This window comes from Anomaloglossus baeobatrachus, chromosome 1, assembly GCF_048569485.1.
Source record: "Anomaloglossus baeobatrachus isolate aAnoBae1 chromosome 1, aAnoBae1.hap1, whole genome shotgun sequence".
NCBI lineage: Eukaryota > Metazoa > Chordata > Amphibia > Anura > Aromobatidae > Anomaloglossus > Anomaloglossus baeobatrachus.
Window position 1 is genome coordinate 290,640,716 of NC_134353.1, and position 19,361 is coordinate 290,660,076.

Genomic DNA, 19,361 nt, shown 5'->3' on the forward strand with positions numbered 1-19,361 from the left:
TATTTTTGTTCAAACCTTCAAATTAAACGTTACAATCTGCACTTGAATTCTGTTGTAGAGGTTTCATTTCAAATCCAATGTGGTGGCATGCAGAGCCCAACTCGCGAAAATTGTGTCACTGTCCAAATATTTCTGGACCTAACTGTATTATATATATATATATATATATATATATATACACATACACATATATATACACACACACACACACACATATATACACACACACACATATATACACATATATACATATATACATTTTTTTTATTTTTTTTGGGGGGGGGGGGGGAGGAGAGAAGGCATCTTTCAAATATGAGAGACTTGGAGCAGTATGCAAAAGAAGAGTGGTCCAAAATTCCAGTTGAGAGGTAGAAGAAGCTTGTTGATGGTTATAAGAAGTAATTGAAATAAATATTTGGTTGTATACCCTTTGGACTCAAAGGGTATGCGGTTAAATATTAAGTTGAGCGTGCCAACAATTTTGCTTTGCACATTTTAGGGATTTTGTATAAAATGATGTCCAATTTGCCCTTTTCCATTTTTTGTGTTTTTTTCTTTGTTTTAATACAGACAAAGGAAGTGCTATTGCAGTAATTTTCTGGTAGAAATACCTCATTTTCTGGAACAATTTCAAGGCTGACAACACTTTTGGCCATGACTGTAGCTTCAACATTGAGCAAATAATAGCCCTCTCGCTACTCCTCAGAGATAATTTTCCTTGTACTCCACCTGTGTTTAAACAGCAAGGCAGGTATCTGTCCTCAAAAAGGAATAACTTTTGGCACATTTGTACAATTGAAAACGTTTTAAAAATTTGTTGTCTGTCAGTCTGTTGTTGGTTACCACTACTTACTATCAGTTTGCCTATCCATAAGCAAATATTTTGAGGTCCCTTTGACATGTCTTAAGGCCGCTTTACACGCTACAACATAGCTAAAGCGATCTCTTTGGGGTCACGGAATTTGTGACGCACATCTGGTCGCTTTACAAATGTCTTTGCGTGTGACACCTATGAACGATTTTGAATCGTTGCAAAAACTGTCAAAATCGCTCATTGGTGACATGGGGGTCCATTCTCGAATATCGTTGCTGCAGCAGTAACGATGTAGTTTGTCGTTCCTGCGGCAGCACACATCGCTCCGTGTGACACCGCAGGAACGACGAACCTCTCCTTACCTGCGTCCCACCCGCAATGAGGAAGGAAGGAGGTGGGCGGGATGTTATGTCCCACTCATATCCGCCCCTCCGCTTCTATTGGGCGACCGCTTAGTGACGCCGCATGGACCGCCCCCTTAGAAAGGAGGCGGATCACCGGTCACAGCGACGTCGCTAGGCAGGAAAGTAGTGTGACGGGTCTGGGCGATGTTGTGCACCACGGGCAGCGATTTGCCTGTGTCGCACAACCGATGGGGGCGGGTACCCACGCTAGCAATATCGGTACTGATATCGCAGCGTGTAAAGTGGCCTTAAGGCTGTGTTTGTTGTAAAGCGCGAGAAAAGGGTTCCATACAGTCCATGGAAACTTCAGTCTTTTACATATTGTTGTGGATGATTAAAGGCTTAGGAATGCTTGCGATTTGTGCCAAAGTAATTAACTGCACATTACATTTTTGGGGAAAAAAATTCTCAATACTGCTAACGCTAATGCGTTGTCGTTGGGGTCACGGAATTTGTGACGCACATCCAGCCGCATTAGCGATGCCGTTGCGTGTGACACCTATGAGCGATTTTGCATCGTCGCAAAAACGTGCAAAATCGCTCATCGGTGACATGGGGGTTCATTCTCAAATATCGTTACTGCAGCAGTAACGAAGTTGTTACTCGTTCCTGCGGCAGCACACATTGCTCCGTGTGACACCGCAGGAACGAGGAAGCTCATCTTACCTGCCTCCCGGCCGCTATGCAGAAGGAATGAGGTGGGCGGGATGTTACGTCCCGCTCATCTCCGCCCCTCCGCTGCTATTGGGCGGCGGTTCAGTGACGCTGCTGTGACGTCGCTGTGATGCTGAACGAACTGCCCGCTTAGAAAGGAGGCGGTTCGCCGGTCACAGCGACGTCGCTAGGCAGGTAAGTATGTGTGATGGCTCTGGGCGATGTTGTGCGCCATGGGCAGCGATTTGCCCGTGTCGCACAACAGATGGGGGCAGGTACCCACACTAGTGATATCGGTACCGATATCGCAGTGTGTAAAGCGGCCTTTAGTTGAGGCGCAATTTCCAATGAAGTTGGAAGAAAACTTTAATACAAGTTAGAACAGCTTGAAGGGAAGCCATAATAAGATAATTACCTCTTGTTTAAAGCAAACCTTTATGCCACGTATTTTTTTCTTCTTTTCCTATTTTTTTTTTAAATATCACAGTTTGTATGGAAAATAAAAATAGAAATCTTGCAAATTTCATATTTTCCACTGGGACTATTTTAGATTCATAATTCCGGTTGTTTTGAGAAACAATACATGTCCATAGTCACAATGAACAAACCTCGACCCTCTATTTTGAAGTAAAGTGTCTAATGAGCCTGTGCAACAGTCTTCCAGGTTGACGAATAAGTTAAGTGAGCAACAAAAAGACATCTCTGCTACACAATGGTTAGTATAAAGATATAAAAAAACATCAGACAGGGGTATGCTGTCATGAGCTATTACTGGGACCTCTACAATGTATTTTACTCACATTCATTAGGCTGGTTATTGCAGTGGTTTACTATGCTTTTGCTTCCATCTACTGGGCATTGTAATAATATGTTTCTAATGTATCTGCAGATTTAATTACTCACTATTCTTTTTTTTTTCTCTGCAGTTTTGTTTCTCCAGTGAAAAATGCCCCCTCTGGCAGAAAAATACACCTCTGGCCGGAAAAATGCATAAAAAAACCCCAAAACGCATGTGTTTTTTGCCGCTTTTTTTACGTAAAAAAAAAATGTGTGGTCCCCCCCCTTCATTTTTCATATCCAACACAGGAACAGCAGTAGCTGAGGGCTGCAACCCTCAGCTGTCTGCTGTACCTTGGCTGGTTGTGAAAAATTGAGGGGATCCCACGCTTGTTTTTTTTTTTTAAATTATTTGATTTATTTAAAAAAAAAAAAGAAGAAGAAGTGGAATCCTCCCCATTTTTCTAAAACTAGCCAAAGTGCAGCAGACAACTGGGGGCTGATATTATTAGGGTGAGAAGGGCAATGGTTATTTCAACCTTTCCAACCTAACAATAGCACCCTACAGCCGCTCTCAGAAGTGGTACATCCATCCAGCCCCTCCCGTTGCCCTGGAGCGGTTGCAATCAGGGTAATAAGGAGTTAGTGGCAGCTATGGGCTGCTATTAAGTCCTAGATTAGTGTTGGCAGGTGTCTATGAGACACCCCATCACTAATCTGGAAGTAAAAAGTAGATAAACACTAACACCCCAAAAATCCTTTATTTGAAATAAAAGACAAAAAAAAAAAATCACCCTCTTTCACCACTTTATTAACCCCAAAAACTTCCCTGCAGGTCCGATGTAAGCCACAAGAGGTCCCATGATGCTTCCAGCACTGCTATATACTGATACCTGATTTGTGGTCACAGCTGGAGTCCTCCATCTGTGACAGCAAATCATCAGAGTGACTGAAATGAGGAGAGCGATAAGCGCGACATCACTCAGGTTAGTCACAGCCACAGGGTGTCAGAATGAACTCCGGTCAACCCCTGACGTCACAGTTGTGCTCCCCGCACTACCGCAGGGGTCGCGGCGGTGACATTACGGGTTCACCCAAGTTAACTCTGACACCCTGTGGCTGCGGCTAACCTGAGTGATGTTGCGCTGATCACACAGCTTACTTCAGTCACTCAGGTGATTTGCTGTGACTGCTGGAGTCCTCCACCTGTGACCGCAATTCAGGCCACCAATGAAGTGAGCCACAGGTGAAGGACTCACCTGAGTGAGTCAGCTCACAGATGGCCGCTCGCTGTGACTGTCAGATGTAGCGATGCTGGAACCCATACTTCATATGGATTACAGTTTTTGTAGCGTTTTTTGTTGCTGTAAAAAAAAAAAAAAAAAACGCACTCCACGGGATTCCGTCGGGATCCGTTAAGAGGCATAATGAATGTCTATGGTGCTGGATTCCGTCGACATGCCTCTGGCAATGGATTCCAGTGCAGGATTCTGTCAAGTTCTACTGACACTAAGTCCTAGGTTAATCATGTCAGGTATCTATGAGACACCCCCAATGATTAATCTGTAAATGAAAGTAAAAAAAACAAACACCTACACCCAAAAAAATACTTTATTTGGAATAAAAGACAAAAAAAAAACGGCCTCTTTCACCACTTTATTAATCCCAAAATACCCCACCAGGTCTGACGTAATGCACACGAGGTCCCACGACGCTTTCAGCTCTGCTACATGAAGCTGACAGGAGCAGCCGTGGAACACCACCGCTGTCAGCTCCAAGCAGCAAGTGAAGTGTCAGCGGGGATGTCACTGATGTAGTGCTGGATTGCACGGTGATGATAAGTGCAGCAGTGCCTGCGTGTGCGGTGATGAGGGGGGCGGTGGTGCCATTGTGTGTGCGGTGATGATGGGTGTGGTAGTGCCGTGGTGTGCGGTGATGAGGGGGCGGTAGTGCCTGCGTCTGTGCGGTGATGATGGGTGCAGTAGTGCCTGTGTGTGTGTGGTGATGATGGGTGCGCTAGTGCCTGCGTGTGTTCAGTGATGATGGGTGCGGTACTGCCTGCGTCTGTGCGGTGATGATGGGTGCGGTAGTGCCTGGGTGTGTGGGGTGATGATGGGTGCGGTAGTGCCGGTGTGTGCGGTGATGATGGGGGTGGTAGTGCCAGCATGTGTACGGTGATTATGGAGGCTCTCTCTCTTTCTCGGCTAAAGAAAACTAACGCAATGTGTTATTTCACAGGAATCCGTTGCCTTTATTACCACACTATTTACAACGCATCCATCACATGCGTCACACAACGCATTGCTACAGATGCCAAACGACGCAAGTGTGGGGCGGCTAATTAATTTTCCCAAGAGTCCACATGAGATACTGTGACTATTGTGGAGGCCTGAACCAACTGGCAAAATTTAATTCTGTTTATTATCATTGTTTTATATTACTTTTTATTACATAATATTGAATCATAAATTCATAGAATGTTAAAGATGGAAGGGACCTGCAGGGTCATTGTGCCCAACCCCCGGCTCAATCCAGGATTCACTAAACCATTTTAGTCAGATGTCTGTCCAGCCTCTGTTTGAAAACTTTGATTGAAGGAGACCTCTCATGGCAGCCTGTTGCACTGATTGATCACCATCACTGCCAAAAAGTTTTTTCTAATGTCTAATCTGTATCTTCTCCCTTTCAGTTTATTGCAACTTATAGTTCCATGTGCAAATGAGGATAAAGATGATCCCTCTACATTGTGACATCCCTTCAGATTTTTGTAGACAGCTATTAAGTCTACTCTTTCTTTTTTCAAGCTAAAAATTCCTAGATCTTTTAACGATTCCTCTTAGGACATAGTGTGCCCCATCCTGGTAGCTCTTCTCTGAATTTGATCCAGTTTTTCAATGTCTTTCTTTAAAATCTGATGGCCAAAATTGGACACAGTATTCCAGAAGAGGTCTTACCAAAGAGGAGTACAGGGGGATAATTACACGTGATCTAGGCTTCTCTTAATACATCCCAGATCTGCGTTTGCCTTTTTTTGCTAGTGCATCACACTGTGCACTCATGTGCAGTCTGTGATCTGTTAGTACAGTGATGAGCAAAAGGGTAACAATGATTTGAACTTTTGACTTTCATGCTCCATATCTCACCATCCACTACAGCTTCAAACTTGAGACTACAATAATTTTATAAACAATCCTCTTGGCTGTCTTATACATAACTTTAACATGCAATTGTCTAGCATATAATTAGTTATGCAGATTCTTGTAATGTTACTGCGTTGTTACTGTTTTGCTCCTGGTGTGGACATTTGTTTTTTTCTTCTTCCTGCATACTACAAATAACAACCTGTTCACACTTTCCCTAATAGCTCAGTGTTTCATTAGGTTGACTCCCAAATGAAAGGTCACTTGGTGGAATCGAGGAGCAGCCATAACGAAAATTTCAGAGAAAAGAGAAATGCCATCATCCAGCTCTTCAATAGCTGTCTCTCGGCCAAGAAAATTGCCAATCTGCATCATGTAAGTGCCATGAGAGTTGGAAAAATACAAAATGAAGTCTGTCTATCTATTGAAAAGCCAAAGATGTGGACGTCCAGGCAAAATATCAGAGTCAACAAGTCAGCTAATCAAGGTCTAGCAGTTTCTGGCGCAACAAACACGGCAGTGGATATGGCTTGCATGTTTTAACGTAATAGTGAGATCACAGATGTCCATGAAAGCAGTAAGTCATGCACGTAACACAAGTCTGGAATGGTGACCCAAAAAAAGGTAAAGAAGGCTTAACTTCAATATCGCTATAACAAGGATTGACTTAAGTTTGCAAAACAGTTCAAAAGGTGCACAGTAGAAGATTGGAAAAGGGTAATTTGGAGAGATGAGATGAAAGTCAATAGACTAGGCACTGATGGATGCAAATGAGTCTGGAAATAAGAAGGGAAAAGGGGGTTTATTGACAGAGAATTTGAAGGAACTGTCAAGTTCAGTGGAGGAAGTTACTTCATATACTTGAGTACTATGGGTATGAAAGGATAACTTAAGGCCACTTTACACACAGAGATAAATCTTTGGCAGATCTGTGGTTGCAGTGAAATTGTGGACAATCAGTGCCAGATTTGTGGCCATATACAAATGGAACAATATGTCCATGATTTCACTGCAACCACAGATCTGCCAAAGATTTATCTCTAAACAAATCAAAAAAGTCAGTGGAGCCTCTATTAGGAGTCTCAACACAGAAAATAGCCAGATATCCCTCCAGGAAGGACCCAGCCAAGGGGTTGCTCTTTTTAGGAGACCACCATAACCACCATATTAAGTGGCCCTTTTAGTCAATATCCAACTTTTTGACAAGTTTAAAGATATGACAAGGGAAATACCAAGGCCAGGTATCCATCTACAGACAGCTGTTTTGGGGTATGGCCCCTCATCAGTGTGGAGTAGGATTCTGGCCAGGTGGGAGCAATGCCTAGTAGACCAACAAGACAAAACAATCACTGATCTCGGGGAGACCAGCCAGTGATTGCAGTGAAATTGTGGACAAACAATCACTGCCAGATTTGTGGCCATATACAAATGGAACAATATGTCCATGATTTCACTGCAACCACAGATCTGCCAAAGATTTATCTCTGTATGTAAAGTGGCCTATAGTGTTCTAGCACAACAATGCCTCGAAGCATATGTCAAGAATGGAGAAGAAATGGTGCAATAATAATAATGAAGTAGAGGTGCTGGATTCGCCCCACAGTCTCCGCATCTCAACCCAATAAAACACTTTTGGATAGAGTTGAAAAAAAAAAAAAAAAAAAAAAAGCTCTACACATACCCAAGTGAGTTGACCAGTATGCACCAATATTGGGAACATGTAGAAAATATCTTGGATCAAATTTTGGTCAAAACATGCTTATATCTTATGGAGAGCATGCACAGAAGGATTCAGGAAGCGTTAAAAGCCAAAAGTAGATTTACAAAATACGAACAATATAATAAAAATATAAATTTAGATTTTTAGGAGCAAAACAGTAACAATGCAGTGACATGTCCCAATACAGCTCTCATGCAGAATAAAGTCTTCATGCAGCCATCCATTCAGAATGATTTCCTCATACAGCACCACTCATTATGATTAGGGATGATCGAATACTTCAATTATTCGGCTTCGCAAATATTTTCCGAATACCTCGCCACTATTCGCGAATATTCAATGCGCAATGTAAGTCTATGGGAAACCCGAATAACAACTATTCGGTACTATTCAGGCTTCCCATAGACTTACATTGTGCATTGAATAGCTGAATAGCGGCGAGGTATTCGGAAAATATTCATGAAGCCGAATATTTGAGGTATTCGATCATCCCTAATTATGATGTCACCACACAGCCCCTGACACAGTATGCTTCCCCATCTAACTGCCTACCGCACAAAAACATGTTAAAAAAAACCCAGCTACCCACCTAGCCCCGTTACTTTGCAGCTTTGGTCTGTACTGTGAATGAGGCACTGCTAGTGCGATGTGCTGACGTAATCAGGCCTGCTACACTCTGATGCACTGGCTCATTGATGGAAAAGGGGGCTGACGGCTCCCTGTATCATCATTGTATGTACTGCTATCTGCATCATGAGGACACAAAAAGTGAAATGCCACTAAAGGGGATTTTTTTAAAATAATAAATTGGTGAATAAGGGACAGGCTCATGTTTTTATTTCTTCACCTCTCTCAGTTTATGTATTTCAGATTCCCATTTGGGGTCTACATTGGATTTAGTGGAGAACTTTGGATCTGCATGGCTTTTTTTTTTTAATAAATTGGTGAACCAGAGCCAGAGTTGGGGAGTGTTTTAAAAAACAGGGAAACATGAAAGTTCAGAATTATAATTTTTCACCACTCCAAGAAAAGTCTTTCTGCAGGCGGTGCACAGAGAGTCCAGTCCGGCTTACTGGCTCGGCATAATGTGTTTAATATTAAAGTATGTATAGTTCTGTAATGTTTTCTATTTTGGGTTTTCTTCATAATCATGTTACAAGCCACCTTGTACAGTAACACAGCCACTGACATAGTGAAGGGGTTCTGGTACTTGTCTTCAGTTTTCTCACATAGGATCGAGAGATCATAGAGCTTCACAATGTCGCTGCCGCTGGCTTTGAACTGCCATTGTCCTTCTTTTGTGCAGTTTGACTTCAGAAATGATAACATATTCTGTGTAATGTCTTTGATCACCCTGGTGGAGAAGTTGGAGTTCTCCAGATTAGGAATATCTTCTGTTTTAATCATCTCATATTTCTACACAATTCCGTTCACATGGAAACTCTGGGACATTAGAGATCAGATTGTTGAGCCAATAATCAATCCCGGTCAGCACATTGATCAGCTTGTTGTTGTCTTGTAGCTGCAAACTGACCTCCAGATATCGCCCTCCTTTGAAAATTGTCATGTTAGAGCCAACGAGCATGTGGAGGTCCTCAATTGTCCAAAGGATTTTTCTAACAAAATCATTTTTTGGGGGGACATGGCCTAACTGCCAGTCATGTAGGACGTGTTGTTTATCTGCTCCTGTCATATTTCTCTCCAAATCAACAAAATTCTGTAAAAAAAACGCTACTTATTACACTGGAACATCCGGATATCTTCTTCTGAAGTGGTATAGCAAAGGTTGTGGTACTTTTCATTCATTTTCTGCGATTTCTGAAAAGTGCCATTTTCTGTAGATCACTAGTGACTGTCGTGTGTGAAAAAGATAAGTAAAAAAGTGACTGTATTTCTCAAAAATTTATTTTTTCTATACAATTTCTATTTGTGAGGACAAATATTGGATTTTGGACTTCTAATTATTAACTGACTAATTATTTTCTGTGAGGGGTTGCTGTGAAACTGACACGGCGGCCATCTTGGATATTTGATGAACATATATGCTAATATCATATGTCCTGCTTATTCATTTTAAATATCTTCCTCTCGTCTGGATATTAACTAAACAGTGAATATTTTACAGTTTGAGCTTAATTTCAGCGGTTTCTTTTTTTCACTGAAGAATTTCTGACCCTCGGGCTGTATTCATCATACTGACAGGATAGTTACACCGGTTTTACTATTCCTCTTTTGTACTGAGGCGTGCCCTGTCAAAAAACTGTAGTTTATTTCTTGAGAAGTTTGATGCTGATCTTACTGCATTTTTGTCATCTTTATGCAAAAATATAAAAACACTTTTTTTTTCCCTCATATTTTTGGGGGAAGTCTTGTTTACTTTTTTTTTAATTACTGCATACAAGTGAATTGGCATATATTATTCTAACATGTCTAGACCAATGAAACCTCAAGACAAGAAACCATTAATTTCATCACATTCTACTGGTGTTAAATCTAATATTGCTGTTAAGCAAAAGAGACCAGACAACAAAAAAGACAGACTTGGAATGGGATCCGATTGCTCTGTCAGCAGGGCATGACTCCAGATCTGGGCTGTCTACTCCTACTAACAGCCCAGATAAAAGGCAGATGAAAATGGATGATAGTTTATCTTCTGAAGCTTGTATGTTGGATACTAACCTTTCACCAACTAATGTTCCTCTCACTTTTGATAATCAATTCTCTGCCGAAATTATTTGAAGACTCTTTTGCAGCATTTAGGAGCCAAATAAAATCTGATTTCCAGATGGAATTTGGGGATATTAAGCAGTCCCTGGACATTTGTGCTAAAAGGATTGACAAAAATGAATCAGAAATTGCCACTCTGAAAAAAGACACTATTACTGTAAAAAATGAACAATCTGACCAAAAGAAGGAAATCACTTTTCTGAAACTTAAATTGGCAGATTTGGAGGATCGCAATCGTCATAATAACATTAAAATACTCGGGATCCCTGAAAATATAAAACAGAATGAATTGCTTGGTTATATTTCACGGATGATTAAAAAGATTTTGCCTGATTTGCCTGAGTCAGAAATCATCATAGACAGGGCTCATAGGCTGCCAAAACCTAGGCATATCTCGTCAGAGCTTCCTAGAGATACTATCTTACGGATCCATTTCTTCCATGTTAAAAGAAAAAATCTTTAATTATTTGAGACTTCATAACATCTTGCCACCTCCATATGAGACACTAAAATTTTTTGCAGACCTATCAAGGGAAACACTTCAACAGCGAAAGTCATATGCGAAAGTCACTGAACTCATGCGGCAACAGAAAATTCTATATAGGTGGGGATTCCCTACTAAGCTTCTTATACAACATAATGGCAAGACAATACCAATTACATCTTCAGAAGAGGGCATGAAGTTCTTAAAAGATTATCTTGGAGATTCTATCTGAATTTTTGCTGTGTCTGATACGGAATATCTTTTTTCTTACTAGTTTCCGGTTTATGCAGCTTCCTTACAGGATCTAGTTGTTTTTTTTTTCTCCCTTTCCCTCCTCCTTTAGGTACATGAAAACTATCTTAGGATGGAGGCATTAGAGCAGTGGAAGAGGAGAAGTTCCTTCAACCACAACCATCAACCATTACCAAGAGAGAGTATGGCAGGACTTTGGCCTATTGACTCTGTTCCCATAGGAGGTTTCCTTGACAGTAGAGGATTTGTAACTCCATCTGAATAAAAGAGGCCAAGAAGATGGTGATATTTACGGTTTCATTTATAGTGACTTTAATATTGTTTTTTTTGTGTGTGCTGTTTACATTGTATTTCCCTCCTTTGCAGGTTTTCTTTTCTCTCCAGGATGCTCATTGTTTCAGAGACTTTGCTAGGTTTCATATGTTTGCATTCAGTAATTTTGTTAACCTGACTTATCCTTTTCGTTAATGACAATCAACATTGGATCACATAATGTCAAGGGTCTGAATTCTCCTCAGCGCCGATTCATGCTTTGAAAGTATCTTACTGAAAGTAAATTGGACATCATAGGTGTTCAGGAAACCAAAGAGATGCTATCCCTAGATTTGAGAATAAATATTTTCCCCATAAATTCTTGTCATGTGGTGAAAAGAAAAAGGCGGGAGTTATGATATTGATTAGAGACTCGGTGTCCTTTGAACTTATAGATAAGCATGAGGATGGTTCTGGTCTATATATTATTCTGGTATGTAAAATTGATAACGTTCTTTATACTCTTGTTACTCTTTATGCACCTAATACTGGCCAGATCCCTTTTCTAAACAGACTCATGCCAGTTGTAAAAGAAAAAACACAGGGCGTTTTAATTCTATTCGGAGACCTTAATTTAATCCCAAATAAGTTAGTTGACTCCACTTCTACTACTAGACTTAGATTCCAGACTCTAGATTCTTGGCTGGCAAAGGAGGAGTTATTGGATGTTTTCCGCTGCCTGAATACAACATCTAGGGAGTACACATTTTATTCTCTTTCACACCAATCTTTTTCCAGAATTGATTTAGTCCTTACTCTTATTGCCCATATTAATTTTTTTACATCCATGCAAATAGGCTTGAGAACCTGGTCGGATCATTCCCCAATAATTTTTGAAGTTAATGAAGTCTTCCCCAATAATTGTCTGAGAATTTGGAGATGTAACAGCTATCGATTACAAAATAAGAAATATAGGAAAGAAAATCGAGACAGCTCTGTTGCAGTTCTTCAAAAATAATGACAATGATAGTATCCAACCTCACCTGTTATGGAATGCGCATAAGGCATTTATCAGAGGGATTTTAATTGAACTTAACAAAAGTAATCGTAAAAAAATTCAGAAAAAAATCAAAGCTTTAAGTAAGGAAATAGCACAAGTAGAGAGCCTCCAGATTCTACGACCAACCCAAAGGCTTCACGCACAACTAATGGAGCTGCAGCTACAATTGAGATCTTGCTTGGCTGGAAAGTTCAATCGGTTGCAACTAGCTAGTAAGACACGTTTTTATCACTCTATTAATAAACCAAGTAAATTGATGTTGCGGAGGGTGAAACAAGATAGACAAAAAACAAGAATTCTGGCGACTAACAAAAAGTCGGGTTCACTATGCAAACATCCTGGCGACATTGCTGAGGCTTTTGCAGCTTACTACTCAGATTTATATAATGTGAAAAACAACCCCAATCAATTTCAGCCTACTTTACAGTTGATCAATACCTTTTTAGAAAAACTACATCTTCCTGTTATTGATAAGGTAGACTTGGACATTATTAATCAGCCTGCCACTGAACAGGAGGTATTGACTGTTATTAAACAGTTAAAGTTAGAAAAATCACCTGGTCCTGACGGGTTTAATAATGAGTACTACAAGTCATTTGACACAATTCTATGCCCTTATATTACCAAGCTCATAAATTATTTTCTGAATGGAACAAATATCCCAGATGAAATGCTGGAAGCCAACATTATCTTGCTCCCAAAGAGCACAGACAATACTTTAAACATTTCTAAATATAGGCCCATTTCTCTTATTAATACTGATACCAAAATTATTTCTAAATTTAGAGTCAATCGATTGCTGCCAATTATCCCTAGTTTAATTAATATGGATCAGGTTGGATTTATTAAACATTGACAGGCTTCAGATGCTACTAGAAGATTACTTAATCTTTTGTCCCATGTAGAAAAAGAGAAACTGCCCACCATTTTGCTCTCCTTAGATGCCGAAAAGGCCTTTGACCGCATTCATTGGGGTTACATGTCCGCCACTCTTGACAAATTTGGTTTTCATGGGAAAATTTTAAATTTAATTTTAAAATTATATTCTACCCCACGGCACGGATTTTGGTGAATCATTTCCTTTCAAACAAGTTTCGTATTTCTAATGGTACTAGACAGGGCTGTCCGTTGTCCCCTATACTCTTTGCCCTTATGATAAAACCGCTTGCTGAATCCATTAGATTAGATGAAAATATTAGAGGCATCCATTATAATAGAAGACCATACAAGATTATATGTGTTATATGCGGATGACATTCTTTTGATGCTAACCAATCCGTTGGAGTCTTTGCGGCGTGTTAGTTCTATTATTACAGATTTTTCTAATATTTCCTATTATCAATCTAATCATTCCAAATCTAAAATGTTGCAGTATAATTTAGACCCACATTTACGTCATTTTTTGCAGTTAGAATTTACGCTCGACTTGTCGTCCAATGAGCTTTTATATTTAGGTATAATTATCCCTTCTAATTTACAGAAAATAATTTCGGTTAATGTCAGGCGCGCCTTAGATGTAATTCAAACCACTTTGAATACCTTAAAAATCACTGAAACGTCCTGGGTAGGGAAAATAGTCTCTTATAAAGCTCTTATTCTACCAAAAATTTTGTATATAATGCGTTGTCTGCCCTTGACTATCCCTAAACAAATATTGATTAAAACACAAGCACAGATCTCATCTTTTGTTTGGCAAGGGAAGGTTCCCAGAATCTCTAAACTTACCTTATTTAAGCATAAGAAAAATGGAGGTATTGGCTTGCCTAATATCCAAGCCTATTATTTGACGAATTTGGTCAAGCAAACCCAAAACACATTACTGGATCATTTCAACAATAGTTGGATGTACATTGAGAAAGGCCTGTGCCATAATCGTCATAAACGGGATGTGATCTTGTCATATTTAATAAAAAGAAACAAACGTTTAGTGGATAATCCGACTACCAAGGCAGAAATAAGAGCGTGGAGATTACTGCAAGATATTTTATTACGCCAGGGCGAACCCCTCAGCGAGATTAGAGAGGTCTCGTTAGATTTATTAGAATTATTAATCCCACGTATTAAACTAGATGGTTGGAAAAAGAAGGGAATTTTAAACATGTGTAATTTATTAAGAAATAATTCTCTTTTAGGATTTGAGGCTCTTGCTGAGGTATACTATCTGCCTGATACAGAAAAGATTAATTAGGTTAGGATAAGTGAATTCTTGGCAGATACAACAACTTCTGCCTTCAAGATTCCGAGATTACTGAATGTTCTTTTGCACAATCCGACTAATGAGATCTTCTGGAAAACTAGTAACATTTACAGAATATTCAATGATGATCTCCAATTGACTAAATTACAGTATATGAAATCTTGGGAAAGAGATCTGGATTGCTCATTCTCGCTTAAACGAAGGCAAACTTCCTTGAAACACACATATACGAATTGTGCTTGTGCTAATTTGCAGGAAACACACTATAAATTACTTAGTAGATGGCATTATATGCCTCAGAGATTGAATGTCATCTCATCCTCTAATTCAAGTCTTTGTTAGAGGGGTTGTGGCTGTACTGGCTCTTTTTTCCATATTTTTTGGAGTTGTCCTTTGTTGGGTACCCTATGGAAAGACACAGAACATCTTATATATACAGTGCCTACAAGTAGTATTCAATCCCCTGCAGATTTAGCAGGTTTGATAAGATGCAAATAAGTTGGAGCCTGCAAACTTCAAACAAGAGCAGGATTTATTAACAGATGCATAAATCTTACAAACCAACAAGTTATGTTGCTCAGTTAAATTTTAATAAATTTTCAATATAAAAGTGTGGGTCAATTATTATTCAACCCCTAGGTTTAATATTTTGTGGAATAACCCTTGTTTGCAATTACAGCTAATAATCGTCTTTTACAAGACCTGATCAGGCCGGCACAGGTCTCTGGAGTTATCTTGGCCCACTCCTCCATGCAGATCTTCTCCAAGTTATCTAGGTTCTTTGGGTGTCTCATGTGGACTTTAATCTTGAGCTCCTTCCACAAGTTTTCAATTGGGTTAAGGTCAGGAGACTGACTAGGCCACTGCAACACCTTGATTTTTTCCCTCTTGAACCAGGCCTTGGTTTTCTTGGCTGTGTGCTTTGGGTTGTTGTCTTGTTGGAAGATGAAATGATGACCCATCTTAAGATCCTTGATGGAGGAGAGGAGGTTCTTGGCCAAAATCTCCAGGTAGGCCGTGCTATCCATCTTCCCATGCATGTGGACCAGATGGCCAGGCCCCTTGGCTGAGAAACAGCCCCACAGCATAATGCTGCCACCACCATGCTTGACTGTAGGGATGGTATTCTTGGGGTCATATGCAGTGCCATCCAGTCTCCAAACGTCACGTGTGTGGTTGGCACCAAAGATCTCGATCTTGGTCTCATCAGACCAGAGAACCTTGAACCAGTCTGTCTCAGAGTCCTCCAAGTGATCATGAGCAAACTGTAGACGAGCCTTGACATGACGCTTTGAAAGTAAAGGTACCTTACGGGCTCATCTGGAATGGAGACCATTGCGGTGGAGTACGTTACTTATGGTATTGACTGAAACCAATGTCCCCACTGCCATGAGATCTTCCCGGAGCTCCTTCCTTGTTGTCCTTGGGTTAGCCTTGACTCTTCGGACAAGCCTGGCCTCAGCACGGGTGGAAACTTTCAAAGGCTGTCCAGGATGTAGAAGGCTAACAGTAGTTCCATAAGCCTTCCACTTCCGGATGATGCTCCCAACAGTGGAGACAGGTAGGCCCAACTCCTTGGATAGGGTTTTGTACCCCTTGCCAGCCTTATGACCCTCCACGATCTTGTCTCTGATGGCCTTGGAATGCTCCTTTGTCTTTCCCATGTTGACCAAGTATGAGTGCTGTTCACAAGTTTGGGGAGGGTCTTAGTCAGAAAAGGCTGGAAAAAGAGATAATTAAACCTAACATGTGAAGCTCATTGTTCTTTGTGCCTGAAATACTTCTTAATACTTTAGGGGAACCAAACAGAATTCTTGTGGTTTGAGGGGTTGAATAATAAATGACCCTCTGAATAAACACTTCACAATTTAAAAAAAAAAAAATAAAAAAAGAAATAACATTCTTTTTTGCTGCAGTGCATTTCACACATCCAGGCTGATCTACAGTCCAAATGTCACAATGCCAAGTTAATTCCGAATGTGTAAACCTGCTAAATCTGCAGGGGGTTGAATACTACTTGTAGGCACTGTATATGGTGACCTCAGTTAGAATTCATTTGACCTCTGAGCTAGTTCTCCTATCTATTGGCTTGGAGGGGTTGAAAAAGCGGTGTAAACAAATTACTTGCCATATTCTTTTAGTCATTAAATCTTTACTAGCGTCCAAATGGAAGGAAATAGATGTCCCCTCAATACAAGAAGTTATAGATAGGGTTTCCTTACACAACATATATGAGTACAACATAGCCCTGAAGGAAGGTAACTTTTCTAGATATGCTGAGATGTGGTATCTGTGGTCTCTTAAATTTAACCCAACCCTTAAGATCTACGACCTTTGATGTTATTCTCTTGGGGGTTTTTTTCTACATATATTAGTTGTTTGAATTTTCTTACTGTTTGCAAAATTTGCCTTATATTTGCAGTATGTTTCTTTTGCATAGTAATAGTTGCTAGGAATCCTCGAGTTGTATATCTTTATTTATTTATTTTAATGTTGCCTTTCAAATTATGTCTAAAGCCTATTGTTTGTTAAAAAAAATGACAAAAATTGTAAAATAAGTAATTTCAATGCTTGCTACACCTCATTTTATGTTTCCCCTATCCCTTTTCCCTGTTATAAATAAAGACAGTATACAAAATCATTTTTAAGACCCTGACTGTTCTCCCGGTCAATAGACAAACTGGGAGTGAGGGGTCAGTGGTCAAATTTCCCTGGCTGGAAGCACCTTCTTCTGGCACTGAACGCAAGGTCTCAAAAGGAGCAGGCAAGGCGACATGATCACTGCTGGACGACCCCCTAAGATTCTGTTCTTCTCTGGGATGGTGAGAAATATAGGGGACTAATTCAGCTGGGTCATCCCCATTAATACTGCAATAGAGAAACTTGGGGAGTATGGCTTTCTGGTACCAATGTACTTTACTTTTCTTCTTTCTTTGCCATTTTTGATCCAATAATCTTTGATAAAACTCCTTCAGCCAAGTCCAGTCTCCAGTCTGAGACGACCTCATGAAGAGGTCCTGAATGTCCAGCTCATCCAGCAGCAGAGTGCTTCCAATGCGGTGGAGAGCCATACTGATGTGTGAATTGCTATATGGGATCTTCAGGAGCTTCTTGATGTTTTCAGAATTTGCCACAACATCCACTTCCTTCCTGACTGAATCAATGAAATCATATGCCATTCCAAAGCTTTAAAAAGGTTTGCTTTTCTTGCTATTTCCAAGAATAATTGGGCCTAGATAAGCGTTCTTTTTCAGCCAAATTAGCAGGTGGTAGCTTTAAGTCCATCTTTTCTTGGAGTTGAGGAAACGCCGCGGCTGGTGGAGCAGAGGAGTATTTCACTATAGTGCGACTCTTGATTTCATTGTCCCCATTGGATGCCATGGACTTCTGCCCTGGCCCCTCCTCACATGGGGGCTCCAGCACATCCCCGCTCCCGGGCAGGTCTGCACCCTCCTCCATCATGTCACCATCCACCACACACCTTCCTGCTCTCACCAGAAACCCATGGCATAATGTGTACAAAAAGAAGAAAATTTCCAGCACTCTTAATCGTGATTAAGGCTGTGTGCGCACGTTGCCGAATTTCATGCATTTATGCTGCATATTGCACCGCAGCGTAAATGCATGCGACCTGCGTCCCCAGCGTTGTAGCTGTTCTGTTTCAAAAGTCAGCTTATGGGATCACCAGTGAGGTCCTTTGAATTAGGCCTCTTCAGACCTAATCAAGATTGAGCGCTCTGAGAAAAGACCTGCATTCATGTGAGCATGATCAGTTTTCTGTTTATTTAGCCAAGGTACAGATTATTTATACCATTTACAGATCAATGTGATATTGCAAAAAAAGGCTTCTAGCTGGAAATTTACAAGTTGATCATATGACCTTTAAGTTTGAGAAAAACAAAAATGTAGAGTCATGCATATGAGATAAGAAGAACATTTAGTAGACAATAATAATCCTGGAGCTTGTTTCGTATTCCTAAGACTCCATAATGGCTATGAACCTACACCAGTTATACTAATGGAACAATAAAATATTTAAAATCAAGAAATATAGAAACTATTAACCCTTCTATATCACCAGCACAATCTATGAAGATTGTGCATAATCCATGCGCACGTTGCGTTTGAGAGCGCAGCGATTTGGATGCCAAAATTTTGTTCCAAATCGCTGCCTTCTAAAAAGAAACATGTCACTTCTTTTGTGCGCTTTGGATGCAGCTCCCACTCTGTTTATGGTCGAAAACACACTTCCGCATAAAAAAACATATGTGTCTCACGTTCCGTGTTTCGGGTCCGTGTTCCGTTTTTTAGGGGCGTTTCTCCGGTACGTATGACATCCGTGTGATGGCATATGCTGTCCGTGTGTGTTTGTGGAATGACCGTGTATGTGTACGTTGAATGTCCGTGTGGAATGTCCATGTGTGTGATGCACAATGTCATTTATACATGTCAGCTGACAGCAGACAGAGTTGCGCGATGAGAATGAACTCGGGTGAACTTCACCCGACTTCATTGTCATGCCGCAGCTCTGTCTGTGTGCCGCGTACTGATTAGCGGTCACCCGTGAAAGACTCACCGGTGACCGCTAATCCCCTGAGTGACTGAAGTGAGCAGCCCTCTCTCATACTCACCTTTCCCCGATCTCCGGCGCGGCGCTGCACGGCTGTTATAAAAAGTCTGGCGGCTTTTACTACTTGGAAAATGCCGGCCGCCCATTAATCAATCTCGTATTCCCTGCTTTCCACTCCCACAGGCGCCTGTGATTGGTTGCAGTCAGACACGCCCCCCACGCTGAGTAACAGCTGTCTCACTGCACCCAATCACAGCAGCCGGTGGGCATGTCTATACTGTTGTCTTGCTAAATTCTTCTAAAAAGGGGG

The 19,361-nt window shown here is 40.7% G+C and overlaps 1 protein-coding gene and 1 pseudogene across 2 annotated transcripts in view; both read right to left on the reverse strand.

The window, feature by feature from the left end:
* LOC142311953 (alcohol dehydrogenase 1-like) overlaps nt 1-19,361 on the reverse strand; it is a 190,237-nt gene that overhangs the window by 136,797 nt on the left and 34,079 nt on the right. The gene's annotated exons all lie outside the window — the stretch shown is intronic.
* LOC142303244 (erythroid differentiation-related factor 1 pseudogene) lies at nt 8,524-17,940 on the reverse strand (annotated as a pseudogene).